The 17,622-nt window shown below is 36.5% G+C and overlaps 1 long non-coding RNA gene across 4 annotated transcripts in view; it reads left to right on the forward strand.

The window, feature by feature from the left end:
- Positions 1-14,995: 14,995 nt before the first annotated feature.
- LOC125694351 (uncharacterized) overlaps positions 14,996-17,622 on the forward strand; it is a 37,538-nt gene continuing 34,911 nt past the window's right edge. For 2 of the 4 annotated variants that reach the window (XR_007377518.1, XR_007377516.1), the window contains exon 1: positions 14,996-15,082. This is a non-coding gene — a long non-coding RNA (uncharacterized LOC125694351). Of the gene's footprint in view, positions 15,083-17,009; positions 17,076-17,622 lie in introns of those variants that run through there. The other 2 variants (XR_007377519.1, XR_007377517.1) reach the window with 2 other exon arrangements.

The following is a 17,622-nucleotide window of genomic DNA, read 5'->3' on the forward strand; positions in this document are numbered from 1 at the left end:
TGCTGTCTGATGTTCCTATTGTTTATTTACACAACAGAAACCTTACAGGTTTTTTTTTCCAACAAGCATAATGTCAAACAACAAATCACAGAAATCACTTTCTCCTTGAAAAAAATGACATATACTGTGAAACAATGACAAGACACCACAAAATGATTTCTAACTCAGTTACGTATTATAGCTAAATAATGTTAGAAAGATGTATCACGTGGAATACAAAGACAAAATACTTTCCTTCTCACTATCCTCTAATCTCCTTCTCCAAACTCCATGTTCTCTGAGATTTGCTATCTACTCTGGGAATATACCATTCTCCCGAGAACCACTTCTTCCTCCTTTCTTTTCTGCTCAATCTTGCTTTTTCTTTTGAAAGGGAGATTCAAAGAAATTCCTGTACTTTTGTCCTACCTGTCAGTGATGTTTTTCCAATGAATTTTTGAAGCCCAGATGGGAGATTTGACTCTTAATCATACTACCCAAGTCAGTAGCTGTTAGCACTGTGCTAAAGGTGCTGCCGAAGTGAATGGGTGACAGAGAAACTGCCAATTTTATTTAGTGCATCTTCTCATTTTGATACCGAGACTATAGGCACACATTGTAGGCATAAAATAATTGACAGTCAAAAGAGAAAATAAAAGGAAAAATTCATCATGATCTGAATATATAAAAATGAATGTCAGTGAGAAGATGGCTTAATATATTGATTTTGATTATTTAAGATAATGAAATTACACCTAGTGCAGTCTTTGAATTCCTTTTTTATTTTCTAATATTTAAATATTAAAATATTCTATTTATTGTTAACAATTCAGAACTACAGTTTAAAGCTCAAAATTTTTACTTATATTATCTCAGTAACATTAGAAGGTGAATGCTATTTAGAGATTTTGCATTGTAATCTGAAAATGATTTTTGGGTGCTTTGTGGGGAAATAATTATTTAGAAATTATATATCTCTGCTGTTTCTATGGAAACGTTTTCACCTTATGCTAATGAAATATCTGTGATGGAAAAAATGAAGTCTTTTTGCACAGACAGAAGTGTTAAAAGAACATATTTTTTCAGAATGGAAAAGTTTAAAGCAGATGCTTAAAAAACTTCAGTCCCTCAGTACAGCTTCAGAAATGTGTCGGGTTTGTAACATTCAATGTTGAATTCCACAAATTGGAGTGGTTACCATTATTGCCAGCATTGCCTTGAAATGTGTTAAAGTCCTTTCTTTCAGCCTGAGTATAGATAACTGGGCTCAGCAAAAACTCTGCCTATGTGCGTTCCCTGCTTCCATACAGATATTTTTCTTGGCCTACCAGAACAATGTGCTTAGCATTTCTCTACTGTGCTAATTTTATTCTTCCCAGTAGCATGGAGTAGGAGGTGAAGTTGTTAGCACCAGTCTTGTGATTAACAAATTGTTTTATTCCCAGTCCTACCACGGGGGTAAAGCTCTGATCCATTTCCATGTAACAGGAGGCAAGAATTTTTCTGGCTTCTGAAACAATTGCACTAACTCTTCCAGGATCTCCAGGTCCTGTTTGGGCTATGGAGGATGGAGGATGGCTCTGAAATAGGGTGCCTGGCTGGCACTAAGGGGAGAGCCAAACATGGAATACCCAAGTGATGTTCAGTCACTGAAGTGAATAAAGCCCACACTGTCTTCATGTACACTCCTATGCAGAAAGTGCTGCTTAGGCACTGAAGATGTAGGTCTGATCTGGGGGAGCTGTATACCCAGGGAGAGCAGATGTGATCTATTACTATGGGGCACAGGCGAGCACAGGCACTCATGGCTGTTATGATGGGCCTCTCACAACTGTTTACAGCCCAGTTGTCCCATGTGTCCTCTCAGATTACTCCAGACACATTTTGGAAAATGTTTTAAATCCTGTTAGCAGCTGGATTTGTTGTTGTTGTTGTTATTTTTGTGTTTTGTTGTTGTTGTTAGGAGGTTCTTCTGAGGGAAAGCTGGGAACAGAAAAAGAGTTCAGTTTAGACATACTTTCATTTCGGTAAGTTGTATCACAAGAAGAAAACAAATTGATTCAAATGAGCCTCGAGGAATGCTTTTTTTTTTTTTTTTTTTTTTTTTTTTTTTTTTAATGTTTGTTCTCTCTGACAAGTTCTTTCAGACCTCCTGATTAGTAGTTTCACTTGAATTGCATTATTTCCATACCAAGGAATTACATATAATCTGCCATGCTTTATTACCTTAATATTTAATTGTTAAGTCTTCCCAAATTCCCTTTACAATGTAGGAGGTGCGTATTATCTAGTAAAGACCAGGCACTGGTATTGTAAAAACTGCAGTAGTATCCAATGTGTATTTTCAGTAATATGAAGAGATATCCAAAGTGGATTTTTTTGTCTAGTTGTGGACACATGAAAATCCATTTTAACAATGGAACATCTAAATGCCTCTTTGTATGTGGCATTACCTCATTCAATGTGTGTAAAAGCATAAATGGATAGGTAAGAATGTGTCTTTCTTTTTAACTGTTAAACTTTACAGCAAGTCAAACTAATTTTACTACATCATATTTATGCAGGTACAGTATTTCAATTTATAAAATAGCAAAGTAGTACAAGCAGATACAGTAAGTCCTATCGTAATTAGCTGTACAAAAATGCACTGTATTAAACAACACACATAGTTGTGGTTGTAGTGTTACATATGCATGGAAAAAATAAATCTCTTCATGTGCTGGTTACTTACAAAGGAAGTGTAGGAGAATTGTATTCTCATTCTATCTGTCCTCAAATAACTTTGAAATCACTCAACAAAGCTTACACACCCTTCAACTTTAAAAGCAAGCCAGGCAACAGAAATATCTACCTCATTTGCACTCAATTGGCTGACTCATTAGAAGATTCGAGGCTTTGAACTATAGAATAATTAATATATAGAGTAGTAGCTTTTAGAAGAACAACCATGAGATGATTGCATACAAAACTTAAGAGTATATTGTTTACTCAGATGCTAATAGCATAGATGATGTTCATGTGAGTGGTGGTAACACTCAGCCCTTTGCGGTTGTACAGGTGAGAGGCAGGTATGATCAGAGGCTCATCTAACTATTGCTGAATTAGACTTTTCCTCTTGTTTAGAAAATAGGGAAGGAAATTTCCCTTGAAAAGGAGAAACAGCTATCAGTAGGCTCAGAAAGTCATCATTGCTGGTAATTGCATTCAGGAGTTTGGTGCCAGTTCAGCCTCCTGCTGCCACCCACCGCCAGCTGTGCTTAGGAGTTCTTCAGCTGACAGCAGTCAGAGGGAGGAGAAGTGGTTTTTTGTTTTAGGTGCAGACTGTTTGGAAAAACAACGTGGTAATGGTTTTGACATAATTTCTTTTTAAAATTGTCATAGCATTATTTTATTTATCCATCAAGTTCAAAGTAAGAGCAGCTGTTGTCCTTCTCTTTATTTCTTCTATGTACTATGTTTTTATTACAGGGTATTTAGGCTAAGAGCCTCAAATCACTGGAAAATAGGGCTCAATCATTGTTTCAGAGCTTGGCTAAAGCAATTGCTGAAAGCAAAGTTCCTGGTACTATGTACTCCATCTTTCTCTGCTGCTTGCAAGGCTCTTCAGACTCTTGCCAGCCTATAGAGCAGCAGTATTGAATTGCTGCTCATCCACGGCACGGCATGGACTGCTGTCCCTGAGGTGTCTTTTGTTAGAACGGGGATGTGGATTTAAAATAATATTTATTATTTTAAAGAAATAATCCTTATTACAACACAGGTGGTGATTCACATGATACCTGGACATCAGGTAGGTTTCAAGGCTGAAACTATCTAATTTGTGGAGCAGGGTACTTTTTTCTTTGTTAAAAGTGGTTGGGAAAAGCATTCATACTCAGAAGCACAAATGCTTTTCTTGCCTTCTCATGTAGCATAGCATGAACTGTTTATTCTGAATCTCTCAGAATTAAAACCTTGCAGAGACAAGTCTGTCCTGGCCCCATCTCACAGGGAAGGGAGGGCAGAGTTCCCTGCAGACAGCACTTTGATCTGATTGTGATCAAACTGAGAAATTTCATGGACACTTGTAAGTTGTCTCCACTGCATGGTAGTCTCAGAGCAGCATAATATACAGTTCATTTTGTACTGTCACCTTAACCATTGCTTCTCCAAGCCCGCTATATCAAGTCTGTAAAGGCTCATAGAGCTCTGTGTGACTGGGGAAACAATGGGAAAACAGAAGTTGGAAGAATAACTCAGCAGCTTGTCCAAGACCTCAGAGGTTATTTGTGTCATATCCATGTTCAACAGCCAACAGTTTCCCAGTTTTCAGCTCAAGTCTCCGATTAGATTGTATCACTTTGATATGTAAATTGTGGTCTCCTTCTCTCATTTCTGCTATTCTAAGTACCATGACTCTTGTCTCTACTTGCAGAATTGTGTTTAACTCAACAGATCAAGGTCATGATGGGAATTCAGTCCAAATACTGGACTAGGTGGGGGCCAGAGTTGGCAAGGCATGGCTGAGAGTTTCAGTGTAATTGTAGCAAAAATGTATCTCACTTCTAACTTGGACATACTAAATTACTGTGGCTCACTGAATATGATATTCAATTTTGACCCATCAGGTCATTTGGCTGGTTAACTACAGACTTCCCAAGAAGTCTGCTAAAAGAAAGGTTTCTACACTTCTTCTCTTGACTTGGGAAAAATTAGTATTCTGTGAATGCATGAGTTATACAATCATCACATGAACTGAGCTGTACTAATATGCTTGTATAATGCTGGCATGGCAGAATCTTGGATATGGTCAGTTGCTTGACATGTAGCTTCCTGCAAAGGCAGGAAAGAATAAAAGTTGAAAATGTGACTTTCCATTAATCGGATATAATTTACCTGGCAATCTTGCTCAATCACAGTTTCAATCATTCATGCTGCAAGTTGAGGTGTACCAAGGTCAGGCTTCCTGATCAGAAGTGTTTCATGTCCAGAGGTTGAAAGGAAAAGTTCTGGGATTAGTTTTCTTAGATGTGAACCAAGGTATATGCAGATGTATATAATCCTGAACAAGAGCTGAAGCAGGAACATTTTGTTCTGTTGCTTAACTTCAGAAGGAGTCAATATTTCAATAGATCATGGTTGTAATGTCCCATATAAATAAAATTTCTTAATATTAGAAGTTGACTACAACTTAAATTTATAAAAGCTACTATAAAATCTCATCCCTCAAATCACGGGATCTCTCTCTGTACTGGAACTGTTGATCATGGCCTGAACTTCTGATTGACCACCTGAGGCAAGCAATGGGTCAGCTGCAGGAGCATAGCTGAAAGCAATTCACCTGTGCTACCAGAAGGGGTGGAGCCTGGCTCCATCTCTCCTAGATTCTGTTTAAGTGCTGACTGTCATTGAGAAAGGACCTCTTTCTGGAGATTGTTCTTTGTGGAGTTTACTGTGAGTCTATAATAACAGTGAGTATTCCTATTAATTTTGATTATATTTCCATCGTGATAATATTACTAAGCCAAACCTTTGTGCACCTATTGATTGTACACTCTGTCATACTGCCTCTGGTCATAAATATAGTCTGAAAAACTGTGTACCACACTTTTGAATTAAGTAAATATATGGCTTAATTTTGAATCTACTCTTAATATGAACTTTTTTTTTTAATGCATCTTCTTCCAGCTTGTCTTTTATTGGTATAAGTAATTGTGCCTTACGAAGGATGTGTGTGTGTAGATGCATACAGACTAGCTAGACTGGCAAGCCTGAAGAATTTTGTGTCTTTAACTGTTGACAATGAGCAGTCAGTCATTTGAGTGTCAAGTTGAATGGGTGCGATTAGAATGTCATCAGATATGCAAGACTTTAGCTGGAGAAAACTGAGGTGTTCTGTTGCTGCGACAGATTGAAGAAGAAATGGAAAATCACTAAACAACATGGAATCTATTGACCAAAGTTTTTCAGAGGATAATGGAAGGGGATTTGGAAAAGTGGAGGTGGTACAAATCTCCTAAGAAAGGCAGGCATGTGAGCATGGAGAGAGGGAATATGTACTAAATTACCAAAGGGCTAAGTTTTAAACAGCTGTGGTTTATGGTGCTAATGTGAAATGTTGTCTATTGTTGAGGTTTATGAGATCTGTATTTTGCTTCATCTGTCCCTGAGCTAAAATTTTACAGAAAAGAATTACCAGGAGCTTTTTATGCAGAGATGAGGCTGGAGAGGAATATTAGAATGATGTGATTAGACATCAGAGATCATGCTGGTATGTCTTCCCATCTTCAGTATCCTGGAAATAATTTGTTTTACAATAAGGTTTTAGGGGATGCAGAAAGTAAATATTCACTTAAATATCTTCTGCTAATCAGTATAAAGGCTGGTGTATGTGACTTCTGGGGTTATGCATTTCCTTCAGAGCTCCAAATGCTCACCTGTCGAAATGAAGAATTAATGTGTCATGAACATAACAGAGTTCTGCATGAAAATAAATTAATACCACTCAAGCACTAATTTATTTATTGGTGCTACAGTGTTTCTGGTCATGTACTGAGCCTAAGCTAATTTATTGTATCTTCTTTTTTTTATATCTAATATTTCATGAAAACAACCGCACTTTATTGCCAGTATTGTAATACAAGAATTAATAAATATGCAAAGCTATCTGTTATTACTCATAGTCATGAGTAACAAACATCTTGTACAATCACACTGCGATGTCTGTTCTTGTTTATCTGACTTTGGCTGCTGTAATACAGAGATTATCTTCTGTTCTCCTTGCTTTGTAATTCATGTTTTTTTTCTTATTTTAGAAGCTCTTCCCTATAATAACTGCTATGCATGTCTCTTGATCTTAAACATGAGTTATGGTGCATTAAAACTGCTCATTATTTTTTAAATGGTTTTCATAGATGCTTGGTAATAATAATTTGAAAGATATACCTCATGCATTTGTAAAAAGTATGTTTTCATGCATTTGGATATCAAACAGCACACTCAAAGCTGGGCAGGAGAAAGTAACAGAACAGAGGTGGCTGTTGGTTAGTTGTGAGGAGATGTGATTTACTTAAGTGTGTTTTTTTTTTTTTTTCTAATTTGCTTCAGTTCTCATCTATGTGGTCTGATAGTTTTTTGGGGTTTTTTTCATTCATTTTATACAACCTTATTCTAAACACCACACTTAGAAATATACAATAACTTGCCTTTTGGACTTAAATGAATCAGCAGAATGTCAGCTCGACAGGAACTTCTAATGGTCCCTGCCTTCAAGCACCCCCTTCAAAGACTTTGGGGTTCATGAAATGGCTGTGGAATCCTGAGGATGGAAAGGAATACGAGATTTGGATGTGACTGGCTGTAAGGGAAAGGAATGGCACCAGCAGGTCAGCCTGAAGGGGCAGCATGGCCTGGAATTCCTGTAGTACTTTGGAGTTTTAAAATTATTTTATATAATGGAATCAGATGCCAGGAACATGAACATTGCCTGAAGGTCTCAGCAGCTTCTGTAGTAACTGGTTGAGGTTTATCCTGTTTATGTCTGTTTATAAAAGCACAATGCCATCATTAAGAGTCAGGAAGGAATGTAAGCCAAACTTCTGGAGGAGGTATTGAGCCAAAATTCCTGAGGGGTGAGGAGGGGAGAGGTGGCATGAAGATGCTGAATTGTGCAAAGTGACCTCACTTCCTGCAGCAAAACTCTGCCACTAATGGGAAAATCTGCCAGAGATGAAGGAATTGAAGTTATCCTCCAGTCTAATAGCACTAATTATCATTGGCCTCGCTGATGGCACTAGGGGCAATGGGTTTATCCACGGTAGGGCAAGCAGCACAGGCAGGCAGATGCCAAGGTTTTGATGTCAAAAAGCTAAGAGTAAATGTGGTACCACTTTTAAAAAGAAAAGCAATCAGGAATTACTAAAGGATCTATATAACAGTAAATCTAAACTGGGCCAACTATTGTTGGAAAAAAAACCAAAAACAATTCCAGTATACATGTTAAGTTTTCAAGCTGTGTTTTCAGGTTTATAGAGGGACAGATAGCATATCTGTTGTAAAGGAAGCCTTGTGATGCAAATCTATTAGATTGATGGATTATGTTAATAAGATTCAGCTGATACAGATATGCAAAACTATAGAAATACTTAGGACTTCAAAAAAATTTTGACTAAAATTCTATATTAAATGCTCCTTTAGAAACAAGGTTGATCACGGACTGAAAGAGAAGGTCCTTTTCTGGCCTGATTTGTGGACAGGAAGAAAAAGGTTAGAACAAACCTGAAGAGAAAGCGTCCGTGATAGAGGGGATTATGCTGCTCTGCATGTTTGTCAGTGTTCTGGAAAAAAAGATGAAAAGGGAGGTGACAAAACTTGCTGATGAGAGAAAATTATTCACCATAGTCAAATGAGAATCCAGCTGAAAAAGAGGAGTCTTAAATAAGTAAGTTCTGGCAATAAAATGACAGAGGAAATTCTCTGTTGATAAAAACCAATTGAGCTTTCAGGGAGGAATAACCCTAAATATACTGAACTAAATTAGTTCTCACCCTTAAAGGAAGGGATCTGGAACTGCAGATAGTGCCCTGGAAACATCCCCATAGTACTCAATTGTGATCAAAAAATCAAAATAGGATGTTAGGAACTGCAAGGAAAGGAGTAAGGACGTAAGCAGGAAATGTGGTTATGCCACTATTCAAATTCACAGTGCACCTGTGTTTTGAACAATGTCTGCAACTTTGTAGTTGCTCCCACCCAAGTTACAGTGGAAATAAAAAAACAATAAGGATTGACAGCAAGGGTGATGGGAAGCTTCTCTGTAAGGAGGGACTAATTGCATTGGGGTCTTTTGCCTGAAATGAATTGTTTGAAGGGAGATATTTTAGATGTTACAGCCATTGTCATGTAGGAGATGGGTAGGAAATAGTACTCAATTTCTCAGCATACAGCAACAAAGGAATAGCAAATAAAATGCTCAAATATCAAGTTGAAAACAAAGGCAAGGAAGTACTTTTTTTTTTTTTTTTTTTTTTTTTTTTTAACCACACAATTTCCACTGCACTTCTGCAAGATGCTGTGGATGCCAGTAGTTTACTGGGATTCAAAAAGCTGTTATACATGCTGATGGAAGGAAAACCCAAGTAGGCTAGTGTAAGGATGGGATACAGCTGCTGGTTTCCATTTTGGAGGATTGAAAAGAGTGTTCCACTGCATTCTAGCCTTGTTAATACCTTCTGTCTTGTGTAAGGATTGCAGAAATAACTATTTCAATACTGACTGGTAAAAAACTTTATTCTGAGTTTATTTAGCATGTTGAGGACTACATGCTGCTACTAGAAGAACAGGGTTTGTGGTATTGTTGGTTTAACTCCAGATACACTGAAGTTACTGAAGAGAGTGCATTGACACAGATTGCTCTGCACTAGTAGCTCAGATAAAATCTTAACCTGGATTTCAGCAGGGGCAAAATCTCAGAATTTCCTATTTCTAAAGTATAAGAAAAATGTGACTATTAAGATAGTTGAGTTTCAGCCATTAGGCTTTTATGGGTTGGGGAATAATAGTTTGCACATTTTGAAAGGAAATGAAAATGTGTTTGCCAAAAGCTGAGATCACTGCAGATGCATTCCATTTTTGTGCTTTTCACCACAGTCTTGTGTCAAGAACATTGTTTCAGACATTCTTAGGTAATTAATATTCCCCAATACAAATTAACAGCCTGACTGAGCAGTCAGGCTCTTCTTCACTTGAGCATGTGTAGAGGGATCAGCTTCATCTGATTTCAGAGGCAGATAAACAATTTCTCAGAAAAAGTGGTGAAACATTGGCACAGGCTGCCCATGAAAGTAGTGGAATCTCTGTCTTTGGAGGTGTTCAAGAACCATGGTGATGTGGTACTCGGGGACGTGGTTAGTGGTATGGTGGAGATGGGTCAACAGTTTCACTAAACTATCTTAGTGAACTTTTTTCAGTATAACTATGCTATGACACTTTATTCTCTAGGCCTAACTCAGGTCTTTACGTGTAAATAAGTAGGGCTCCTAGGCTGTCATTCCTTGTGTGTTAACTGGATGAGATACAGAAGAATACAGGATTTTTACCCTCTTTCCTAAGGCCCACGGGCAGTTTGGGAAGCACAGCTGTGAATGCTGCTCCCTGTTGTGTAGAGCTTCTATCACTGGGCTCCTGTTGAGAGCTGGTACCGTTTCAAAGATAGATTTGTTTTGCGCTCACTGGCAGAAAATATCTCCAGGTTTCAACTTTGGATTATATCTAAAGGCAGTGAGCTGTGATCATCTGTATTACGAAACAAATAGTTTGGAAATAATAAATCTTAGTTTGTAATTAAGCCTAACTAAAGCCAATTTAACTATAAATATACCTGGTCTGAAATCCATCTTTCACTGAATGGCTGACAGGAACAGAGTGAAATAATTACACAAAAGAATTATTTATGAGATTTAATTGGCTTAAATAATATATTAAATATTTCAAGCATAGAGAGAAAATGTTTAGTATAACAGAATTAGAACAAGCTAAATTAATTTTTACTGTACTAGAATAGATAATATTACTTTATGAAAATGTGATGCCTGTACATTTTTTGTAGTGCCTGTAGTTTCTATAGTTCTTCCAGATAAACTTTGATTATAAGTTAGAATGCTAAACTGAGCTTAATCATCAATAGTGAGTCTTTACCTATTCCTCCTCTTGGAAGGGAACACAAAGCTTTTACACTCAGAACAGCTGAAAAGATTTGTCAAATGTCTCAGAATGCTTTAATATGGTATTCAAGCCTTTTTTCCATTTTTCTATTATATAAGATAAATTACAGTAATTACAAAGCATACTTCCTAATGTTAGGTAACTGATTAAACAAACAATGTGGATCAAAGAAAACTCAATAATTATGCAACCAAGTCTGCATCTAAAAGCCTGTGTTTTAAAATGATGAATTATTCACAGATCAAGATGAAATGACGAATATTTCAACTTGTGCTTTTGAAGTGTCATCATATTAATCTAGGCCACTTTATACGCATTTATAGTCTTTTCATCTCTGGAGATTTCTGCAAGATGTTGGGTTCATGTCACTGAGTTTCTTTTGGCAGAGAGTCAAGAAATAAGAATGCTAAAAATTAAGGGGGTTTTTTAATCCTTACGCTTCTATATCCATATTCAGGATTCTTAAAGGAGTTGTGCGTGACATGATGCACATGTTGATGCATGTATATTTGCATATATTCCATATATTTTGGCTTCCATGGTTTTATTTTCTCTCCTCCATTTATTTGTGCATATTTGTTAGAAAATTTAATTATTTACACTTATCATCAGAAACATGCTTTAAACTTTCCACCCTGTCTACTCTTGACCACCTTTAGTGTAATTCTACTTAGAAATTAACAGAATTCAGTAGCTGGGTCTAATCTTAAAAAATGAACACTTGAGGAGAAAAAATAAGAAAAAAAAAAAAAGAGATAAATCAGCACCAGATGCAAGCTTTTCAGTCAGAAAAAAAAAAAAATAGCTTTATCCCTAAGTTCATTCCAGTTTTTCCTCCTCTTCAGATAATCTCTCCTTGACAGAAAACCTCCCATGTCTGGCAAAAAAGAAAAAAAAAAAACTTTTTTTTTTTTTTGCATGCCTCAGGTTTACTAGCTGCTGTCAAAGTTGGAAAGGCAGACAAAATGCCCTGTTCTTACTCAGTGTGAGATTGGTGGCTGTCAAATTGAAGATCACTAGTTCTTTTCTACCCCTATGAATTCAGTCTCACCTTCAATTCTGCTGTGTTAATTACTTCTAAAAAGATTATGTGAGTGACAAAATTTGCCAAATGTCCTGAATGTACTGAAAATAAAAAAAAAAAATAGACCTCTGTCTACTAAAGTGATCACAGCAACTTCAAAGAAGAAAGGCAGAATTTCTTCTAAAATGCTTTTAAATTGCAGCACCTGAATTCCTATTTGCCTGGACAGAAATAAGGATTTGGCTTTATGGTTTTCAGAACTGCATTGAATGGTCCTCACCATGCTGAATGGTACTGCCTATGTGTTCTGTATTTGCTAAAGCTGCTGTTGTGCCAACTTATGCCAGATCCTTTGGACAGCCAAGTTAAGAAATTTTATCTTGAAGTATTTCAATTCTTGTCTATGCGTGTAGACTTCAGTATTACCTGGATCTGTAGGTTTTTTTACAAATTGGACTCATAGTTCTGTGCCAAGTTATCTCGTAGGACATAGCTACTTCCTTGCATTGGATGACTCATTTAATAGTTTAAAACTACACTTGTATTTTGTCTATCAGTTAACAGAATAACCTAAATCTATGGAAAACAATTCCGTTATAAGCTCCATGTATATGTATAGGTTCTTAAGTACCAAAAAAAGGATGCATGTCTCTGTTTCATATTTGTCACTCTGGTCCTCTGAGCTTTAGACATGGCACAGATGGGGGGAAAAAAAGCTGGTTTTGGACTAAATACCTACTATGATTCTACATGGCTCTTAATAAAAGGAAATGGTCTCCTACTTACCTTTACTTAGGATATTATTCTCATTTGAAGCCATATAAGCAATATGAATATAAGTATGCAAATTGGCAGTATACATATTTACTTTATATTTTGACTTACTGCTTTTTTATAATAAAATAATAATTACTGTTTTGCTATGAAGTGCCAAGTGCATTTGCATATCGTTAATTCCTTCTGTGTTTGCATATCAAACAGTTCAGCAGAACTATTCACCTATTTCAGACTTTGAAATAATATTTTTTTGTTCTTATAAATCTTTCAGCCTGAAGACAAAATCAATTTGAAGATATGAATGGCTTCAGGCTCCAAAGCTGCTTCTTAGTGATGTTTGAATCAATGTTCCCATATGGAAAATATGAACTTATGAATATTGTAGGACTTTCCTGCAGTATGGTAGTAAAATTGTAGCATAGCTAGGAAGGCATATAGATAAATCTTGAATCACCTAACTTACGGGTTACCACCAACCTGACTTTCATTTTCTAATTGTTGATTTCTTTTCTTTTGTTTGAATCTTTTTTTTTTTTTTTTTTTTTGCCATATTTTTGGCACAGAATTTATTTGCATTGTTTAACTCTAAATTTTACATAATTTGCGGGGGTTTTTTTCTAACTGATAGAGCTAAGGGTTTATTCTGCACTTTAGGTGAAATCGGTACATAAAAACAGAAAAGATCTTTACAAAAGTTACTTCTGTAATAGATAAATAACCTCTAGTCTTTAATGGTGTAAATTATAATGCTCTCATCTGAATTACAATAGTGCTGGCTCTGAGACTAAACTCTTTAGAGAACCTGAGGCCATCATGTCATAATCAAATGGAATTCATGTTGCAGAAAAGTGAAATCCTACATAAGTAGAAAAGGAGACTCATTACAAGGGATGTTACAACTTAGATCTGGGTCACAGGTGTGCTATGAGGAAGGCGTGGATTTTGGCAAATGCCTGAAATGTAAGTCCTGAACAGTGCTCAAGAACTGCTCTAGAAAGTGTCACCTGGAACTTGCTAGGAGATGCCAGGAACATTCTAAACATTCTAGCAGTTCAGTAGATATTCATTCCTAGGAATGCTTGAATTTCCTGATACAGGCATAGCAAATAGAGATGGGAAACAAATAGGGAAGGGAAACTGGACAATCTAAAAGATTAGAGTTTTCCTCAAAATAAATTCCATTGTTTATTTTTTGGATGCATCAGCGAGAAATAGTCAGAGCATTATGAGATGGCTCTGGTAGATCCAAGGAAGAATATTTTTGAAGCATATGTCAAGCAGCTTTTGTCAAGATTCACGGCATAGATTGAGTATGCCTGCAACATGCACTTTCTTGTACTGAATTGCTATCAGACATATTTTGAGCTGTGGCATTTCAGGCAGGATTGAAATCTGGTTGACAGTGAGACCTTGTAAGCCTTCTTGATGAAAATAATCATAGCCATTTGACGCACTTCATTAGCCTGAGTTGATACCACCATGCAATAACAACATAAAAAGAGAAATTGGATGATCTAATATTCCATTTGTTTACTTATGTTTCTACAACTGATGTGAGTTTCCAAAGTGTATATAGTACTTCATAGCAAACTATTTTTAACACAAAGCAGTTTATTTCAGATAGATATGAGCTTTAAAATAGGGCTGAGAAGAATTAGACTGTCAGTAAGACCGTCATCTGCCTGTTTGTCACATTGGATATGAGATGTGCTGCCACGAACTCAAATTGGTCTTGTATGCAGAAAGCCTTTTTTCGAAGACCATAATTTAGAAAGATTATTTTCCTGGAAAATGTAAGATGGCCTCAAAACTCAGCTTGCTGATTTGTTCAAGTCATGTTTGTTGTTCAAGTTCATATATGAGGACAAACATCTATTTCCATGTGTAAAACATTCCAGTAGCTTGGAAATCTTTAACTTTCCTTGAAAGATAACAAGGATGACAAAATATTTCAGCAGCCTAAAGAAATTTATATCCATTTAATTGAGAAGTTCAGTCTCTGATTCTTCTGCGTTTTGTGCTCTTTTGCCACCTGTAATCCAAGGAACTTTGATTCCTTTGGTGGAGGCTTTGTCAAAGTCTTACCAGTTTGGCTGCTGAGGTGATGTGCTAGCTTAAAAAAACCTGCCTGACATGAGATCTCATAGATTTTGAGAGAAAACAATCTTCATTAGTATTTTGATTTAGAGGCTTTAATCACTTTTGACAGAGTAGGTAGTTATATTCAAATGGTAACAGTATGGCCAGCTCTAATTCCAAAATACCATACAAAAAAAAAAAATAAAAATCCAGCTTTGAGCTTTTTTCCACATCATGAAAGAAAACAAAGACTTTGAAGAATATTTCTCACCATCTTATTGCTCTTACTGCGGATAATAAATGCTCACCATGTGTTTCCAGGATCTTTGCTAAAAATAGCACAGTATCATTGTTTTAAAAGATGATAAGCATAACTGTGAGGAATGACTTTGAAGCTTTTCCTTCCTACTCGGTCTGCTTTGTTAACTCCTTACATGAGAACACTTCTGTTCGCTGTCAAACACCCTCTTCCTCAGCAGACAAGCCAGAGGATCTTAAAGGCAAAGACATGGAAGAGTGAAGGTAAAGAAGAGCTTAAAATGCTGCTCCCTCTACTCTCAGGTTTTGGGCAGAAAGAAATAAATCTAAAGGCACAGGACATATTTTCAACTAACTTGTACATCATACCTGCAGAAAAGTTGCTGCTTGAAACTTATATTTTTTCATCATAAAAATTCTGCAGCAAATATATGATGAACAAGTACCTGAACCTGTTTTTCAGTGTTTTTTCATCTTTCTCTCATTGTTCAAGATCTGTGAACTGCTCAGCCCTCTTTTTTTCTTTCCACTGGCTTCTCTTCAGTTATCATCTATTTTGCATACTGTGCCAGGTGACTTGGTCTTCCACATTATTGCAAGTGCAAGTAGCCTCAGAAAGCTTAGATGTAAATGTGACCATTTCAGATAACATCTCAGCCTTGCCTCCTTCGCATCATGGGATCCATTATTAAACTGTGCACAGATTGCCATGAATTCTAATGACCTCACCCTAGATCTTTTCTCCTGTACCACGTGTCCAGGTTGTACTCTCTAGTTTATATATGTTATAATGTTTGTATATGCTATAGTGGAGTTTCCTTTAATAATTATCTGTTTATTTGATTTCCTCTTATTGAATTTAGATATGTATTCTAATTTGTCAGTGATTGCCATTTTTTCTGTTTTCCTTTTTTCCTTTGATTTTTTTTCCCCAAGAGACCCTACCAACAGTTTTCAAGGTCCCTGGAAGCATATTTTGGAAGCTCATTATTCTTATTGTGTATGTTTGCACTTTTTTAGACTTCAGACCTTTGAACTCCAATATTTTATGTTCCTTTGCCCTCAGTTGGTCTTCCATTTTCAGATTTTTATTGCATTTGTTTCTATTTTTCAGAATTGAATATTAAAATAGACACAATAATGTTATAATGAACTTTGCCTTCTGAAATGCAGTTCCTACCATTTTCCAATTCACTGGTAGCAAACAAAGTGCTTTCTGAAGTAGGAATGAGCCAAGTTCAAGTATCTTTTATGCCTCACACTGAGGCAGACTTATCAGATTGTAGGGTTAGACTCCCAAATTTAGTGGATATCCCACCAAAATAAATTTTAAGAAAGAATGAGTCATTTATTCTGTAATCTACTGACATATGATCGCAATTCAACTGGCTTTCTTGAGATAAGACAATATTTTAGGTCTGTGTGAACTTCAGGATTGGTTTGAATATCACCATGAAAGTTACACCAAAAATAAATGTTTTATCACTAAAAGTTTCAGTCTCAAAACAATAGCATTAACTAACCAGATGGGGGGAATCTTAGTCAAAATATTCTGAATTGGTTTAATTTTTATTTAAACAGTATGGTTCTACCTGCCAGATACATGAGTCAAATTTTGGCTCCCTCATAAAAGAGAGGAAGTGAGATTGTTGTAATCACTTCAAATGAAGTGTTGGAGAGCTCATAAAACTGCTCAAATTATGGACTACAAGAGATGTAACAAGACTGTGATGGCTTTTTGTTGAGCTTTAAACTTGTGGTGTCTGATTCTCCTTAGGAATGGTGAGCAGACAGGGTAGATAGCTCAGATTGCCCCTTCGCTGTTCTAGTTCTGTTATTTAAACAGATGTACTTCTCTACCAGAAGGTCCTAAAAAGATGCTGAGAAAGAAAATGAGGGAGCTTTGGGTGTCATTTAGCCTGAACCAGAGACATGTTGTTATGATTTATGCGGAGATGAAATCTGTTAAACGAAGACTGCACAAAATGAACAGTTATTTAAGACTTAATGAGGGATCTGGCACTGAAAGACTAATTTTCTATCAGATACACCTAGTGATGTCTACATCCATATAAAAAAAGTCTCTTTCTTCAGTCTTTTATTTTTAGTTGCCTTTTTTATCAGAGCAGTGCTATGCTGATACTTCTTGTTTGTACCTTAAAACTTGTTTAAAGCAGCCCAGATGGAAAGAGAAAAAAGGAATGCATGTGACTTTGAAACACTGCAGCTGGAAGTCACGGAATCTGCATGTTACAAGGTCTGTTGATATTGTTGGGAGTGAAAACAATTTTTATTCTGTTAACTTGTGTTACTCAGGGAAAATAAATTTAACAAGTAAACTAAATTTCATCATTCAGAAACTTATTATTCATATGTGTGCTACTTTTATTCAGTGGTCTTTTGCAAGAAGGGAAAGCTGATTTTAAGCTGTTGTTAGTTATATTGTTGAATATGGTTACCTTGCATGTCCTTATCTTGGATGTTTATAAGTATTTCTTTTGGCTTGTGATTTTGTGCATGGTCACAAATACAATAGTTTGTGTTTGAATATGCAGCTCTCATCTCAGAGGAAAGTACTCAGCACTGGTGAGACTGCACTTACAGTTTTGAGTCCCTAACTAAAAGAAAGATACTGAGGCCCTGGAGCATGTCCAGAGGAGGGCAACAAAGCTGTGAAGGAAATCTTATGGGGAGCAGCTGAAGGAACTGGGATTGTTCAGTCTGGAGGAGGCTCAGGAGAGACCATATTGCTCTCTCCAGTTACCTGAAAGGAGGTTGTAGTGAGGTGAGGGTTGGCCGCTTCT

The sequence above is a fragment of the Lagopus muta genome, chromosome 6 (assembly GCF_023343835.1).
Source record: "Lagopus muta isolate bLagMut1 chromosome 6, bLagMut1 primary, whole genome shotgun sequence".
Taxonomy (NCBI): Eukaryota; Metazoa; Chordata; class Aves; order Galliformes; family Phasianidae; genus Lagopus; species Lagopus muta.